Raw genomic sequence first — 16,470 nt, forward strand, 5'->3', positions numbered from 1 at the left:
AGAGTAGGAATTTTGATGGAATTGCATTGAATATGTAGATTGCTTTAGGCAAAATGGTCATTTTTACCATATTAATCTTGCCAATTCCTGAGCAAAACAATCGGACAATTCCACTACATACCAGTCAGAACGGCTAAGAGCAAAAGCTCAAGTGACAACAGATGATGACGAGGATGTAGACAAAGAGTAACACTCCTCCATTGTTGGTGTACACCACTCTGGAAATCAGTCTGGAAGTTCCTCAGAATACTGAACATTGCACTACCACTACCTCAGGATCCAGCTGTACCTCTACTGGGCTTATAACCAAGAGATACTCCAAAAAAAAAAAAAAGACACATGCTCCACTATGTTCATAGCAGCCTTATTTATAATAACCAGAAGCTGGATAGGACCCAGATGCCCTTCAACAGAGGAATGGATTAAAAAAAAGAGTGGTACATCTACAAAATGGAGTACTATTCAGCTATCAAAAACAATGACTTTTTGAAATTCATAGGCAAATGGAATGAACTAGAAAATATCATCCTGAGTGAGGTAACCCAATCACAGAAAAAAAAAAAAAACTTGGTATGCACTCATTGATAAGGTGATACTAGTCCAAAAGCTAGAATTACCCAAGATGAAATCCACAGACCACAGGAACCTCAAGAAGAAAGATGACCAAAATGTGCATGCTCCCACTCCTTCTTGACAGGAGGAAGGACTGAAAGAGTTGAAGGGCCTTGCAATCCCAGAAGAACAACAATGCCAACCAACCAGAGCTTATAGGTACTAAACTTTTGTGAGCGATGCCTTTGAAATCCTCCATTATTGATGTTATTATGGTTAGAGTTAAGTGTGACTAGGTCCATGGAAAATCCCCAGCCAGCTGCACAAGACTAATACAAATCTGATGGTCAGGATTAATAATGATATGTTAAAGTTGTGACCTTGCTGAGAAATACACCTGATGGCTGTAGAGGGCCGCAATATCATTCGCCAGCACTAGATGACGCTGGCTTCCACTGCGCCCCACGTGGAAGGCCAGGATAGACTCCGCCATTGCAAGATGGCGCCAGCCTTCGCCGCGCCAGCCGGCCCCCTTTCAGGAAGTTAACTGTGCGCATGTGCAAGAGTGCCTTCGTGTCAGGTCTTTGCCCACTCCAGGGCGTGCCTTATGAGATCATGGGTAACAAACAATCAGGTGTGGGTGCGCCGCACTAGGGTTTTATAAGTGCGCCATGTTGGCGCGGCGTGGCTTTTCCTCTTCTAAGATTAATAAAGTGGTCACAGTAAGGATTTCTAAATGTCCGCGTGCTTCTTGCCAGTGGGAGGTCGAGCGCGGGACATTTGGTGCCGAAACCTGAAACACAAAAAAGCTACATCATCGCCGGTGCCAAGAGGAAGCCTCCGTTTCACGGAAGAAATCCAGAAACTGTGGAATGCAGGTAAAAAACTCTGAGAGACTATGTTTAGCCTTGATCTGTTCCAGCTCAGTCCTCTGCCGGATGCAGCAGAAGCCGCTATGGTTGCTCTGGCAGCCCTTGGGTTGTTTCTATTGACCTTTGAGTTTCTAGCTACTGCCAAACGGCTTCAGAGGTCGCTTGCGAACTGCCCAGCTGTAACAGCAAAGTGGAGAGTGTTGGGAGAAGGGCGAAGAGGGTCAGAAACAGAGGGTAGTGAAAAGTTGCAACGAACTGATCGATCTCAAGCACCAGACCCTTCCAATTCGGAAGTGAAAGATTGGGGAAAGAACGCCCCGGGTGAGAAGGGAGGAGGTAAAAGGAACACAGTATTTTGGGAGAAAAATTTTGTCTTTGTGCCTGTTAGAAGTGTGCTTAAGGTCTGGCGCTGGCTCTGGGAACGCCGCGGCGTCCGGGCGCTGACGCGACAGCTTTACAGAGTCATACTGATCAGATTTGATAGAGGCAGACCGCCTGAAAATTTATTCAGGAGAATCAAACAAAAGGACATCTCAGTGCCCGTGCACAGCCTGATAGAGTTAATGTAATTGGGTTGTGAGTAAAAATACTCAGGGCTGTGTTTCAGTTCCATACCATTGGCGAATGTCGGTCGTACTGCTCAGATAATATCTCTCAGTATCTTACAGGAATTGGGTTTCAACACGTTGGTGGACTAGTCCAGGAATTGAGACAATCCATCGCCCATATCAACTCCACTCGAGTGGATAGTCACCGTGAACACCATCTGGTTTTTTCCCTATTTGTCTATTGTTTGTCTCTGGTGCACCAGGATGTCCCCATGTCTGTCAGTGTATGTCTGTGGTTTTTGTTTCTCGTCTAAATTTTTATGTTTCATGTTCAAAAGAAAAAATGGTAAAAACTTTACCTGCTGGTCGTGCACACCTTGACTTGGTTTTAACTCGTTTCAAAAAGGAACAAATGAATAAAAATCAGTTTCAATCAGGTTTTTAGAGCCCTGTGCCTGGAGCCAGGTGTCTAGATTAGCTGGAGAAGCTGCCCAGAGGCTAAGCATCTACACGAGCTGATCTTAAAAGCGCCAACAGCTTCTTCATACAAGAGTTGATAGCTGTTTCTCTTAGAAAAATCCCTGACTTATTACTTGACTCAACAGGTGACAAGGTGCTTCTCTTAAAATCATAACAAAAAGGGTAAAAATGGTGTTTGGTCTAAATATTAAAGATAGGTGTAGCCACTTCAATTTTGTTTCTCATTGGTTTTAAATGTATAAATATGCTCTACTTGCCTTGGTTATGGACGATTGGCTTTCAAGTTACTGGATATGGTTAAAAAGGTATAATATTGGTAACAGAAAGTTGACATAAGGCTGATAATCTAGATGGAGTCATTCTAGATAACATGTGACATGAGCCAACCTAGGGAGACAGGTCTAAATTGAGGTAATGTTTTTATGGAATTCTTATTCTAGGAACCAGGCTTCTAAAAGAATTTAGGACATTGTCCCTTGTTGAGGTATTGGAGACCACACCATTGTGCGTCCAAATGTAAGAATTGACAGTCAAACTTTGTAACATAATAGATAGACCTGGGGTGCCTTGGAGACTAGATTGTTTGTTGGAGGTTGAGTTTTGCTTTCCAAAGTTGTGGCTTACCCTAAAGCTATCAGTATTTTATGCTAATTACCACTGCCCTAAGGACAGCTGCCTAGTCACTACTCAGAACTCAAGTGACCTCGTGGCTGTGTTCTGGTGTTACAAAGAGAACTTAAAGATTGTGATTTAGGATTGCCAGTGTTACATTGACTAACTCAAACTTATTTTTAATTAAGGAAAAATCAAACAGGTAGAGATTGTTACAAGATTTACGAAGGATTGATAAGGTTTTGGAACTTGTGAGAACATTACAGCCAGTTTACTTACTCCAACTGCCATTTCAGGATAGATTTAGAGGATTGCTAACAGCCTCATATTAGGTAATTTTGTTGCTTCTTCAGTGTAAGAAGTTAGAACTTAAATCTTTCAATGTATATGGAAATTTTTACTACAAACCTTTGCTCTCAAAATGAGCTTTAATATTTGGGAGTAGCTGTTAAACTACTCCGGATAAGAATATTTGAAGCTAATTTTAAGCTTCTAAAGATATGTTAATTGGCTAAGTACCTCACCTTCCCAGAGGAATTAGGTCTTTGTTATGCACATTGGAGATAAAGCTTCAGCTGTGTTAGTACAGAGTTGTGGACTGGAGTCATGGAAGTATTTTGAATAGAAACCTGGTAAAACATATCTTATTCCAAACAACAGTTAATTGGTTACTACAAAATACTGATATTTGGCCTATTACATATACAAATTTTTCAGATGAAATTGATAATTTTACTCTTTACATGCTTTTGTACTTCCTGTATATTTGTGCATACAACCCATAGGAAATGCGCTTACTGTATTTATAGGTGGTTCATCTAATGAAAAGGCTACAGGTATGATTGGATCACTTGTTTATTCTCTTGAGTTTCTATTGCTTCAACACAGATTATTAAATTCCATAGTTTAGCCACTGTTTTTAAATCAAACTTTCTATTCACATACTGATAGCCAATGTGTGGCTTGTGGTTTACAATTGATTTTGAAAGGAAAATTATACGAATTCTAGGTCTAGAAATATAAAATTAAAAGAGTAAGCCCCAAAAGCCACAAACTCAGGGTTAAGCCCTGCCGCCAGGAATAGCAGGCCATAAAGATAAAGAAAAGGAATACAAAACCAGCTCAGGCTATCGAGGACTGACCCATAAACCATCCAAAGACATCCCCCCAGCTTACTCAGAGTCATATTTTAACCAGATGTCCTCCAGACCCTGATAAGCCTCGACTTGTGCTTTTCAGCCATTGTGTCCTACAGAGAGCACTCCAGGAAACCGGGCAGCCCAAGCCTAACCAGAGGTGTTTCAAATACAGATGCTACATCAATTTTGACAAACTTTTAAAAATAATGAGGACCTGAAGACCCAACCCTTCTCCTGATTTAGTAGCTCTGTTCCAGGAACCAGGGGGCCATAAAACCTTCTGGTGTCCCCTTATCTCCTGGAGCCATAAAACAATCCTGTAACTTGTGGTGCATTCCCCTTTGACATCCCCCATCCCCTGGTGCTCACAGCCTCTGCCTTTAAATACTCTTTTTCCCAGCCTCTCGGGGCCGACACCTCTGTCTCCTGCACGGGATATGTGTCGGCCCGGAGATCTCTGTAATAGGTCTCCGTAATAAACCTCGCCTTTGCTTATTACATCCAAAATGGTCTCTCTGTGTCTGGGGTCCGCGATTTCCCAAGACTTGAATAAGGGTCTCTCTGCGTGGGATCTTTCATAATGGGGGCTCGTCCGGGATCTGTGCGACCACCCCAGACTCCGAAGACCCCTTGGAGGTGAGTTGGATGTTTGTCTGAGTGTTTCTGTGTGAGCGGCGCCGCAATTGTCAGTCTGTGTCTGTCTCTGTTTTGGTTCCGCCATGTGTGTATATATGTATGTCTCGGTACTGGTGAAGTCTCACTCTGGTCAGTACTTAGAGAGTGGACGTGGAGTCTCACTCTGGTCAGTACTTAGAGAGTGGAAGTGGAATCTCACTCTGGTCAGTGCTTAGAGAGTGGACGTGGAGTCTCACTCTGGTCAGTACTTAGAGAGTGGAAGTGGAATCTCATTCTGGTCAGTGCTTAGAGAGTGGACGTGGAGTCTCACTCTGGTCAGTACTTAGAGAGTGGAAGTAGAATCTCACTCTGGTCAGTGCTTAGAGAGTGGACATGGAGTCTCACTCTGGTCAGTGCTTAGAGAGTGGAAGTGGAATACGTGTTAGTGTCTGTTGTCTGTATTCTGTTTCTGTGTTTGGTATCCCAGAAGCAGCTAAGGTTAAGCTGCAGTTTGGGCCAGGTACTGAAGGTACCAGGCATCTGTGAAAATTGGTTATAGGATGCTTTGTCTTGGTCTTGTTTGTCTGGTTTGTTTTCTGTGGTATTGTCGAGTGTCTTTTTGGCTTTTGTTTCGTTTTTGAATTTTGGACTGATGACTGTGTTTGAATTTGGACTGACGACTGTGTTTGAATTGAAATCTTGGACTGATGACTGTGTTTGAAATCATGAAACTGTTTGCTTTGTTCGTCAAAGAGTTTTACTTGGTCCTCCTGGTGCTTAAGTTAAAAGTTAAAAATAATTTGCTTGAGAAGAGGTCAAAATACCACTATTTGCAGATGACATGATAGTATATTTAAGTGATCCCAAAAGTTCCACCAGAGAACTACTAAAGCTGAAAAACAACTTCAGCAAAGTGGCTGGGTTTAAAATTAACTCAAATAAATCAGTAGCCTTCCTCTACACAAAAGAGAAACAAGACGAGAAAGAAATTAGGGAAATGACACCCTTCATAATAGACCCAAACAATATAAAGTATCTCGGTGTGACTTTAACCAAGCAAGTAAAAGATCTGTACAATAAGAACTTCAAGACTCTGAAGGAAGAAATTGAAGAAGACCTCAGAAGATGGAAAGATCTTCCATGCTCATGGATTGGCAGGATTAATATAGTAAAAATGGCCATTTTACCAAAAGCGATCTACAGATTCAATGCAATCCCCATCAAAATACCAATCCAATTCTTCAAAGAGTTAGACAGAACAATTTACAAATTCATCTGGAATAACAAAAAACCCAGGATAGCTAAAACTATTCTCAACAATAAAAGGACTTCAGGGGGAATCACTATCCCTGAACTCAAGCAGTATTACAGAGCAATAGTGATAAAACTTGAGAAAAATTGTTTTCTGCCAGGGAGTTTTGTCTTTCTCTCTTGAGCCTCCTCCCCAAAGAGAGAGGCCCCTCCCTTTACTCCCTTTGTCCAACCTAGCTGCTGTTAACAGTTGTGTAAACAGACATTAACAAAAACCTTGGGGAAGAAACCGCTCCTAAATAAAAAAGTTCCCCAGATTAGGCCTTCTGCTATAAAACAAGTATAGTGAGTAGAAAACTTAATTTTATTGATCCTGCTCTAGTGGAGGTGTGTTGGTTGATAGCCAACGTTAATTTTTAAAACATAGTGTTTTATCTGTGCTTGTGCTCGCAACACACAGTAGGGGGGAGCGAAATTAGCTGCGGAGCTGCTGCAGTGAGCATGGGGACTTCTCAAGTCTCACCCAATTTTTCTGGCTCTTCAGGAGCTGTTTAAAAGGAAAAGGCTTAAGGTAAAAAGAAACACTATAGAGAGATTTCTTAGTGAATTACTACACCTTGGTTCGCGATCTCTGGGAATCTCATGGTGGACAGCTGAGATAAGCTAGAAAAGGATTTAAATTTTGCTTGGGAACAAAGAATCTTAAAGGCGGAGTTTCAGCCGGTATGGCACTTAGTGCGTAGCTGCCTAAAAGATCAGAAATGCTGTCAACAGGATATAAAAAAGGGACAGGCTGTGTTAGAAATGCTACAGGAAGAATGATCTAAAAAGGCTGAGAGTGAGGTGGGGGAGGACTCTAAGGAAAACAAGAACAAGAAAGGAATTTCTGCTTTTAGTGGCCAGACCTTCAACTCTTGCTCACAGAAAGAGGGTGCTCATTAGGAGAAGTTCTTTAAGGAGCCTGCCTTATCTGCTGGCCCTATTCCAAGAGAGGGGTCAGTCTCCAGCATTAAATTACTTTTCTCACTGGTCATCATTAACATGGAGAATGCCTTTGATCCTATCCCCACAGCAGCCAGTTCCTGCCCCTGTGGTCGAAATGTCCCAGGTTGGGGGACAGAGAAGCCCCTAAAATAGTTTCAAAGAATCTACAACAAACTGTGAAAAACTTTGTTTTGTTTTGCCAGTTTGAATTTAGAACTCAGGCTTTGGCTGTGGCCAAGGTCAGGATTAATGTTTTCGTTTCCATGGGCCCTTAGCCCACTGAGACAGTTTGGTGAAGGACTACTACTGCAGTCCTGATATTCAGAGACATGGAGAGAGCTATAGTTTTTTTTATTATTAAAGGTTGGTACTATAGTATTAACAATCTCTTTATTAGATATAAGAGACAAGAAGCCCAGGTGAACTGGTTACAATTCTTTTGTCAGCTGCTTAGTATTGAAAGACCCCAGCTTAGCAGCAGTAACGCCATTTTGCAAGGCTGTACTTAAGGTGACTGGTTCAGAGAAAGGTTAAAACACTGAGTACAAAGCGGCTGCCAAGCAGGATGTGTTTGGTTGAAGGCCTGGCAACAGGACGACTGCGGTTGAGCACCTGACAATGAAAAAAAGCCCCGGGAGAGGTCCCACACCCTGGTGGGGGGCCGAGTCAGTCATTATGTTCCAAGAAGGTAGCTAAGAAACTTGCCCCTGGGCTAAACCCTTGCCATATTAGAATCCACCAATTATATCCCTGTAACCATGCATCTGCTTCTGTATGCTTGCTTCTGCTCCCCAAAATCCTATAAAAGCCCATCCTTGGTTCCGTGGTCATTAGAGTTGGAGGGTCTCCATCCTGAGGGAAAGTTCTCCCTGAGAGCTTTTCAGTATCTAACACTCAGGTTCTAACCGTCTCTCCATCCTTTTCTTATTAGTTCTTACTAGAAGCCTAGTGTCCGTCAGAGGCTGGGTTTATTGAGAGACAGAGTCACTGAGCTGGCACCAAAGGGAGGTACTCCTTAAGGGAAAATCTAAGTCCAGAGAGACAACCTGTAACAGATAGACTGCCCCTATGCTCACTTTTCTGTTTCACAGACACAAGGCTTTTTGTCCCAAGAAAGCCTCCTGGCTTAGCTGTGTGACTAAATGCTATTTGTCCTCTTCAGTGGACCTCTATTCTCAAGATTCCCTTGTTTTCTCACCATCCCATTTAAGATGCTTGTTAGTAGCTGTTACAGGTCTTCTTTACCACCGAGGAAAGACGGAATCCTACTAGAGGCCAGAAAAAGTGTTCCAGAGATGGATGGAAGGCCCTCACTTCTGCCTGCTCTCTTCAAACGCCTAAAGGTAGGGAGTGCCAGGTCTGCCACCAGGCTCCAAGGGTGGGTCTCTGAGGGGCTAAAAAATGCCCCACCAATCTGGCTAAGATAAGAAAAGGATAAAGAGAATGTTACAGAAATTTAAAGGGTTAAGTTGCTGAGAGTTAGTATAAGTTACAAAGAAAATAAGGTTAAAAAAGAAAGAGATAAAAAGAACAGAAAGCTAGAAAAGAAAAGAGACAAAAAGAAGAGGAAGTTAGAGAGCTAAAGAGAGATAAAAGACAAGAGAGGAACATATACTGGCCACAGTAGTTAGGGAACCTAGGAAGATAGTACCTGACAACAGAAGAGAATTCCTGGCTAAAGATCAGTGTGCCTAATACAAAGAAAAAGGACACTGGGTCAGGGACTGCCCAAGAAAGAACAAGAGGGGCCACTGGAGAGCTTCTTGGTCCTAGAGTGCTGGACAGGGACGCAATGCTCTGTGCTCCTATGCCCCCCAGTGGGCCAATATCCAAAGACCTTGAGTGCAAGGAGCTACTGACAATGAACAATACTTATGGACTGCCCGAAGAACAGTGGACCTTGGCGTGGGCCGGGTAACCCACCCACTAATTCATGGTCATCCCTGACTGCCCCTATCCCTTGCTCATGAGAAAATTGCTCTCCAAATTGGCTTGCGTGGGCTGAAATGGCTGGATGAGGCCATGTGTATACATATCTATAGACTGTGTATGTGGAGCTTAAGACCTGTCTCAGTACACCAGTAACTGATGCTGGGAGATGAATGGCTTAGTGCTTTTCTGCTTGGAACACATCATTCCTGCCAGCCGGGCACTAATAATTATCACCCAATCCAGGACTTAAACTGTGATAGAGTGGCTGATAGAGTGTCCAAAGATGGGACCACTGGTCAGCTGCCATGGACTAGATTCTCCACCGGTTGGGGACAATCTGGTCACCTTGCTGCCCAATCCGGACCTGGAGCCACCACAGCATGAGTGTCAAACACTGACAGAAGCACATGGGTGAAGAAAGACCTCTGTGACTGGCTGATTGACGCCTGCTGAAAGCCGAGGACCTTGTCCACAGACTGGAACAGTTCTCTTCATGAATGAAGGTCAGAGACAAGTGGGTGCTGCCATGGTGGACAACACAATGTCATCTAGAATGGCTGAACCCCAACCCCCAGCACATCAGCGCCACAGATGTCTTTGCCATCTCTTAGATGCCCTGATGAAGCCAACAACTGTGAGTACTATTCATTGCTCAGGATATCAGGAGGGAAGAGATTCAGTGACATGGGACAGTAACAAAACAGATAAAGTGGCTCGGGAAATGGCTATGCAGGAGCCTATCCTGGTTACAGGCCTACAAGAGACAGCCACTGAGAACTGAGATTAGACTAAGGGATGGCCTCACTTAGAATGTACAACAGAAGAAAAGGCCCAAGTTGTTTAAAAGATAAAAGGACAATGATACACTTGGGGAGAAAGCTGTACCCCCCCCCCAGAGAACAAACAAAAGACTCACTTTGCCAAATTAAGAAATAGACTCATTTAAGAGATAAGAAGTTTGTCCAAATAGTTAAAATATATATAATAGACTTTAAGATTTTAGCCAAGAGAGACAGTAAAAAGTATAAGATAGGTCAATAAGTAAATGCTTAACAAGCAAACAGGACAAAGAGACCTAGAGAGTTTAGTGAAAAGTCAAAATGAACTTCACTGAGATAAAACCAGAAAAATATAATCACAAGTATCTCCTAGTGCTTGTAGATACTTTTTCAGGAATAGATAGAAGCTTTCCTCACCAAACGAGAGACGGCCTCTACAATCATCAAGAAGATACTAGAAGAAATCTTCCCCAGGTCTGGAATGCCCAAGGTAATCTGGTCAGACAACGGCCCTACTTTCATTGCCAAGGTAAGCCAGGGTGTGGCCAAGTATTTAGAGGTCTATTAGAAATTACATTGTATTTACAGACCTCAAAGTTCAGGACAGGTAGAGTAAATAAGTAGAACTCTAAAAGAGACCCTAAACAAATTGACCATGGAGACTGGCACAGACTGGGTGACACTCCTTCCCTCTTGCTCTCTTCAGAGCAAAAAATACCCCTTCCAGACTCAGCTTTACCCCCTTTGAGATCTTATATGGGGCCTCAGCTCCCCTGACTGTATTAGATGATGTTACTGAACCAACATGTCATAGTGCCATAGTAATAATGATTTGTGTGCCAGGCTAAAAGACCTACAGGTGATACAGAAAGAAATCTGCTCACAGCTGACAGCAGCCTATGCCCCGGAGACCCCTGAGACATCCCATCAGTTCCAGGTCGGAAGCATCTACACTGAGCCCAGACACTCGAGCCTCGCTGGAAAGGACCGTACTTGGTGCTGCTGACCACCCTGACAGCCGTCAATTCTCAGCCCTCACCAGCCGTGTACTAGCTGTTAGGGCTGAGAGCTGGGACCTAGAGGGAAATTCAGTCATGTTTGTCCTGGGTTCCATCGAGATAGGTGTGGGGATAAGCTTGATTTCTATTACAAATGATGTAACATTACATATGTTAATACTCCTAACACTTCTTGGGACTGTGCCTCAGGGATCACAACCTGTATAAGTTTAGAAGTTCTAAAAGACAGTCATGACCTTGGTGTATAGGTTCAGATAGTGTCCAGATTGGAATCCTGATGCTAAAGACTTAGTAAGACACAAAAAAAGGAGTTGAGAATTACTTAGGGCTAGGGCTATCTAGGTGCTACAAGGGCAGCACAAGGACATCTGCTGTTGCCCTACAATACAAGGCTTATAGAGAATTCAGAACTGCCATTGACTCAGATATAAAAAGAGTAAAAGACTTTTTAGCTGACCTCCAAGAATACCTAACCTCCCTCTCAGAGGTAGTACCTGATATTTCTTAAAGAAGGAGTCTGTGTGCTATCCTGAAAAAAAATGTTGCTTCTATACAGACCATTCAGGAGTAATTAAAGACTCCATAAATAAACTTAAAAAAAGGATAGACAAAAGACAGACAAAAAAACACATCAGAGATGGTTCGAGAGCTAGTTTAGTAGATCTCCATGGATGACTACCCTACATTCTGCTACAGCTGGGCCATTATTAATAATTTTCTTGGTTTTAGTTTTTGGCCCCTGCGTGACAAACAGGTTAATTGCTTTTGTTAAAAATCGAGTGGGTGCTGTGCGGTTGATGGTTGTGAGACAACAGTACCAGTCAGTTAGGACAACTGGTGAGACCAAATACGAGACTTGATATCAAAATTCTAAGATTAGAATTATTTAGTAGGAGAAGACGGGAATGAAAGGAAAATTATACGAATTCTAGGTCTAGAAATATAAAATTAAAAGAGTAAGCCCCAAAAGCCACAAACTCAGGGTTAAGCCCTGCCGCCAGGAATAGCAGGCCATAAAGATAAAGAAAAGGAATACAAAACCAGCTCAGGCTATCGAGGACTGACCCATAAACCATCCAAAGACATCCCCCCAGCTTACTCAGAGTCATATTTTAACCAGATGTCCTCCAGACCCTGATAAGCCTCGACTTGTGCTTTTCAGCCATTGTGTCCTACAGAGAGCACTCCAGGAAACCGGGCAGCCCAAGCCTAACCAGAGGTGTTTCAAATACAGATGCTTCATCAATTTTGACAAACTTTTAAAAATAATGAGGACCTGAAGACCCAACCCTTCTCCTGATTTAGTAGCTCTGTTCCAGGAACCAGGGGGCCATAAAACCTTCTGGCGTCCCCTTATCTCCTGGAGCCATAAAACAATCCTGTAACTTGTGGTGCATTCCCCTTTGACATCCCCCATCCCCTGGTGCTCACAGCCTCTGCCTTTAAATACTCTTTTTCCCAGCCTCTCGGGGCCGACACCTCTGTCTCCTGCACGGGATACGTGTCGGCCCGGAGATCTCTGTAATAGGTCTCCGTAATAAACCTCGCCTTTGCTTATTACATCCAAAATGGTCTCTCTGTGTCTGGGGTCCACGATTTCCCAAGACTTGAATAAGGGTCTCTCTGCGTGGGATCTTTCAATTTCAACTACTTAATGCCTTATTAGAGGCAAGTTTTCTACATGAAATCAGTGAGTGATTTCAGTGTAAATTTGTCTGACAACTCACTGTCCTTTCAGTGCTCTGGCTCAGACAACTAAACAAAACCATAGACCCAGCTCTTTGAAAATGGTAATGGAGTTGATAACACACCCTCACGAAAAGAGGAAGACTCCATTTGCTTACCTTCAACTACCAGCTTCACCCTGCCAGCTCAGGGATTTCTAGTAAGACTGAATCTGGACAATATTTACAAGATTTGACATTTCTAATTAATGCTTATGTTTAGGTAAAGAAAGTTTGTGAGGTGCTAGAGAAATGGCTTAGTGGTTAAGAGCACTATATACTGTTCCTTTATAGGACATTTAAGAACCCAAACTGGATTGCCTGGGCTCTTTAGCAAGGGAGGACAAGATACCAGACAGATTATAATCCTTACATAAGAACAATTAGTGAAAAAATCTCATTCTTTATATATCCAATACAATTATGCTAGAGACAATAATTTGGTATACAAGTCAATTTATAAATACAAGTGCTCAGTGTCCTCAACTTAATCCTCGAGGACTTACCTTAATAAATAATATCTTTACTATATCTTAATAAATAAAAAGGGGGAGTTATCCCTGTATGCTAAATAATGCTCCTTTTATTTCAATTTTAAAATTTTGGATGCCAATGTTTATGGCACCCTACAACTAGGCATACTTCTGCCTAGGTGAAATAGAGAGATCCACTTATTGACATGTTCCTGTCCAGATATTTTATATGGGGAAGAGGGAATGTTTGTGTTTTTTCTACAAGATGCTACAAGAGTGTGCCAGCTGCCTGAGTGGTTGCTGAGACTTGCTGATCCTGGTTATTCAGCTCTCCTAGTTCGGGTCCCTGGAGTCATTCCTCTGCCCTGAGAGGAAGATAGAAGATTTCCCTTCATCCTTTGTCATCACAGAGATTTTGCCGTTGCTGCAGTCAGTGTTACCGCTGCGTGTGTTCCCGTCCCACTGTGGCCTACGCTCAGACTCTGTACACTGCTGCTTGCTGACTCCAGCTGTTACACTTGTCCCTTCATTTCCCTGGTGACTCTTGCTGCCTTAACTGGTAACTGGTGTTGTCAATTTACAGACTGTAGCTTCACAGAAAGCTACCTGTGTAAAGCTACAGTGACTGGAGAACTCTGTCCTGGTTATTCAGATCTCAGAAATGGTTCCATTGTCTGCTGGTTGTTCCAGAGAAGAATGACTGATCCTGAACTGTCCTGGAAAAGACCTTGACACTTTCGCTGCTATTGTAGCAGTCATTACTGCTACAGACATTGTGTCTGCAGTATCTGGAGTTCCTCCCCCAATCTATTGTTAGACAAGTACAGTGGGTGAACTTTCTGGAGTAGTTACTAACAATTGGGAATTCAAAATTTTATTATAAGAGCAGCTTGACTACGGTCCTTGGTGGTAACAGCTGAGGAGGACCAAATGAGGTGCCCACTACTTATTTGGAGTGGCTCTGTCTGGTGCAGCCCTATGCTGTGGATCAGTGTTCATACTTGGTTGGTTTGCAAACTCAGATCTCAACAGTAACATGACAAGGCTGTTATTCACTCAAGCACTTGTGGCCATTGTACTAGGGGCCTCCCCTGGAATTTGGTTATCTTGCTCAGGACTCTCTCTGTATCTGAGTTCCCTGCTCCTGCACCCCATGGATCTGTGGGTCAATTGCACTGGGAGGAGAGGGACTCTCTCTGTATCTGAGTTCTCTGCTCCTGCACCCCATGGATCTGTGGATCCATTGCACTGGGATTGAGAGAGACTCAGTGATCCTTTGATCAGCCCTTGCACATCGCTGAGGCTTCCTCATTGCACGCGATAGGGTGATCATGACTGCTATAAATTATATAAATTATAAGGGTGAGATGTAGAGGGCCGCAATAACATTCGCCACCACTAGATGGTGCTGGCTTCCACTGCGCCCCACGTGGAAGGCCAGGATAGACTCCGCCATTGCAAGATGGCGCCAGCCTTCGCCACGCCAGCCGGGCCCCCTTTCAGGAAGTTAACTGTGCGCATGTGCAAGAGTGCCTTTGTGCCAGGTCTTTGCCCACTCCGGGGCGTGCCTTATGAGATCATGGGTAACAAACAATCAGGTGTGGGTGCGCCGCACTAGGGTTTTATAAGCGCGCCATGTTGGCACGGCGTGGCTTTTCCTCTTCTAAGATTAATAAAGTGGTCACAGTAAGGATTTCTAAATGTCCGCGTGCTTCTTGCCAGCGGGAGGTCGCGCGCGGGACAGATGTCAACATACCCAAAGTGATGACCTTTCTGAAAAACCAACACCATGTTGACATCAGCTGACCACACGAATACTGTGTCCTTGGCCTGCATAAATGTTTCCCACTTGCCCCCTCTCTCTGTTACCCCTGTTATGGTATAAATTAATCCTTGGAAAAAATTAAAATTGTTGTCTTGATCAGACTCTTGTCTTGACATACTTCTTTGTGTCTCTTGTCCCCAATTCTCTTCCAGGTAACCTCAGCACCCTCGTTGACAAATGACACCTAGCATACCGCAGTTTAGAGGTCTCCTGGAAGAGAACATTGTCCCCGTGAATAGACAGGCCTGTCTTCCTTCTTCATCGGAGCCTTTGCTTCCCCTTGGAGCCTTTGCCCCTCCCTTGGAGCCTTTGCTCCCCAGCTTCTGGCAACCATGGACCACCTGACCTAGGTTCAGAGGCTTGGTGTGTTTCTACCCGGATGACACAGATCTCAGTGGTGAGTGATGGGACAAGCATTCTACAGTCACCTTTTGTGACAGGACTCATGGAGTCATTCAGAATGTGAAGAATACAGTTAAGGAAAAAGATTTAAAGAAATTCTTATACTTTATAGGAAATATTTGTCCACAGTTCCCCCAGGAGGGAACAATTGTTACAAAAGATAGTGCAGAGTTAGTGATTATTTTATGGGCCAGCCAACCCTGTTGCTGAAGTCTGCACTACTTACTGAATAGAAGTTGTGTGCTCTTTGGGTTCAAGGTTGCCTCTCCCTGCATGATGAGCAACCCCACATACGTGGATTAAAAGCATTATACCCTCATGCTATTGCAGCGGTCACTTTGTCAACCTGTGCTCTGTGGGTGGTGCTTCCGAGGTAAGGCCACTATGGGGTCTTGGTGCATCAGCTGGGAACTATGCTCCCCCTGACCACAATTAGCAAAGAGATCAGAGGTAAGCTCAAGCAAATCTGTTTTTCTGTGTTCTGTTTTACTTTTTGTTTATCTCTCTGTCATGTTGTCTCATCTTTGTTTCTGTTGTATTGTGGGTTCTGCTGTATGAAGTGTTCAAGTCCCTTCAGAGGGGGTGTCAAGTCCCTCCAAGAGAGGGGTTAGACTCCCCTCGGTGGTTGCTATGGGTCCCTTTGAAGGGCTTACAGCTGTGAGAGGCAGACGTGCTAGTTGTCACAGGCCACAGGCCCTAGAGGATGTTCTAGGAGGAGAAAAAATCTACAGGACACTCTAGAATCCGATTGGGAGGTGAGATCAGACAGTCCACCTCATCCCAGAAGCAGCTGAGGTTAAACTGCAATTTGGGCCAGGTACTGAAAGGTATCAGGCATCTGTTAGGATGCCTTGTCTTGGTCTTGTTTATCTAGTTTGTTTTCAGTGGTATTGTCATGTCTTTTTGGCTTTGCTTTCATTTTTGGACTTGGACTGGTGACTGTGTTCGAAATCATGGACTGACGACTGTGTTTGAATCATGGAACTTCCTGTTTTGTTTGTCAAAGAGTTTTACTTGGTCCTCTTGGTGCTTAACTTGGGAATGATTTGCTTGAGAGAAATTGCTTTCTGCCAGGGAGTTTTGTCTTTCTCTCTTGAGCCTCCTCCCCAAGGAGAGATGCCCCCCTTTGCTCCCCTTGTCCAGTCTACCTGCTGTTAGCAGTTCATCCCACATGTGTATGAAGGACTCCAGGTTATTGAGTGATCCAGTCTGAAGCAGGTATTAACAAGAACCTGAAACTTTTGCCTTGGATCCTGAAGAAAG

At 43.6% G+C, this 16,470-nt stretch overlaps 1 long non-coding RNA gene across 1 annotated transcript in view; it reads left to right on the forward strand.

The window, feature by feature from the left end:
* The first annotated feature begins 1,199 nt into the window (after nucleotides 1-1,199).
* LOC134480017 (uncharacterized) overlaps nucleotides 1,200-16,470 on the forward strand; it is a 36,319-nt gene continuing 21,048 nt past the window's right edge. The window contains exons 1-2 of the long non-coding RNA XR_015627163.1: nucleotides 1,200-1,430; nucleotides 14,958-15,202. This is a non-coding gene — a long non-coding RNA (uncharacterized LOC134480017). The remainder of the gene's footprint in view (nucleotides 1,431-14,957; nucleotides 15,203-16,470) is intronic.

This window comes from Rattus norvegicus, chromosome 8, assembly GCF_021556685.1.
Source record: "Rattus norvegicus strain SHRSP/BbbUtx chromosome 8, alternate assembly SHRSP_T2T, whole genome shotgun sequence".
In the NCBI taxonomy this organism is placed as follows: Eukaryota; Metazoa; Chordata; class Mammalia; order Rodentia; family Muridae; genus Rattus; species Rattus norvegicus.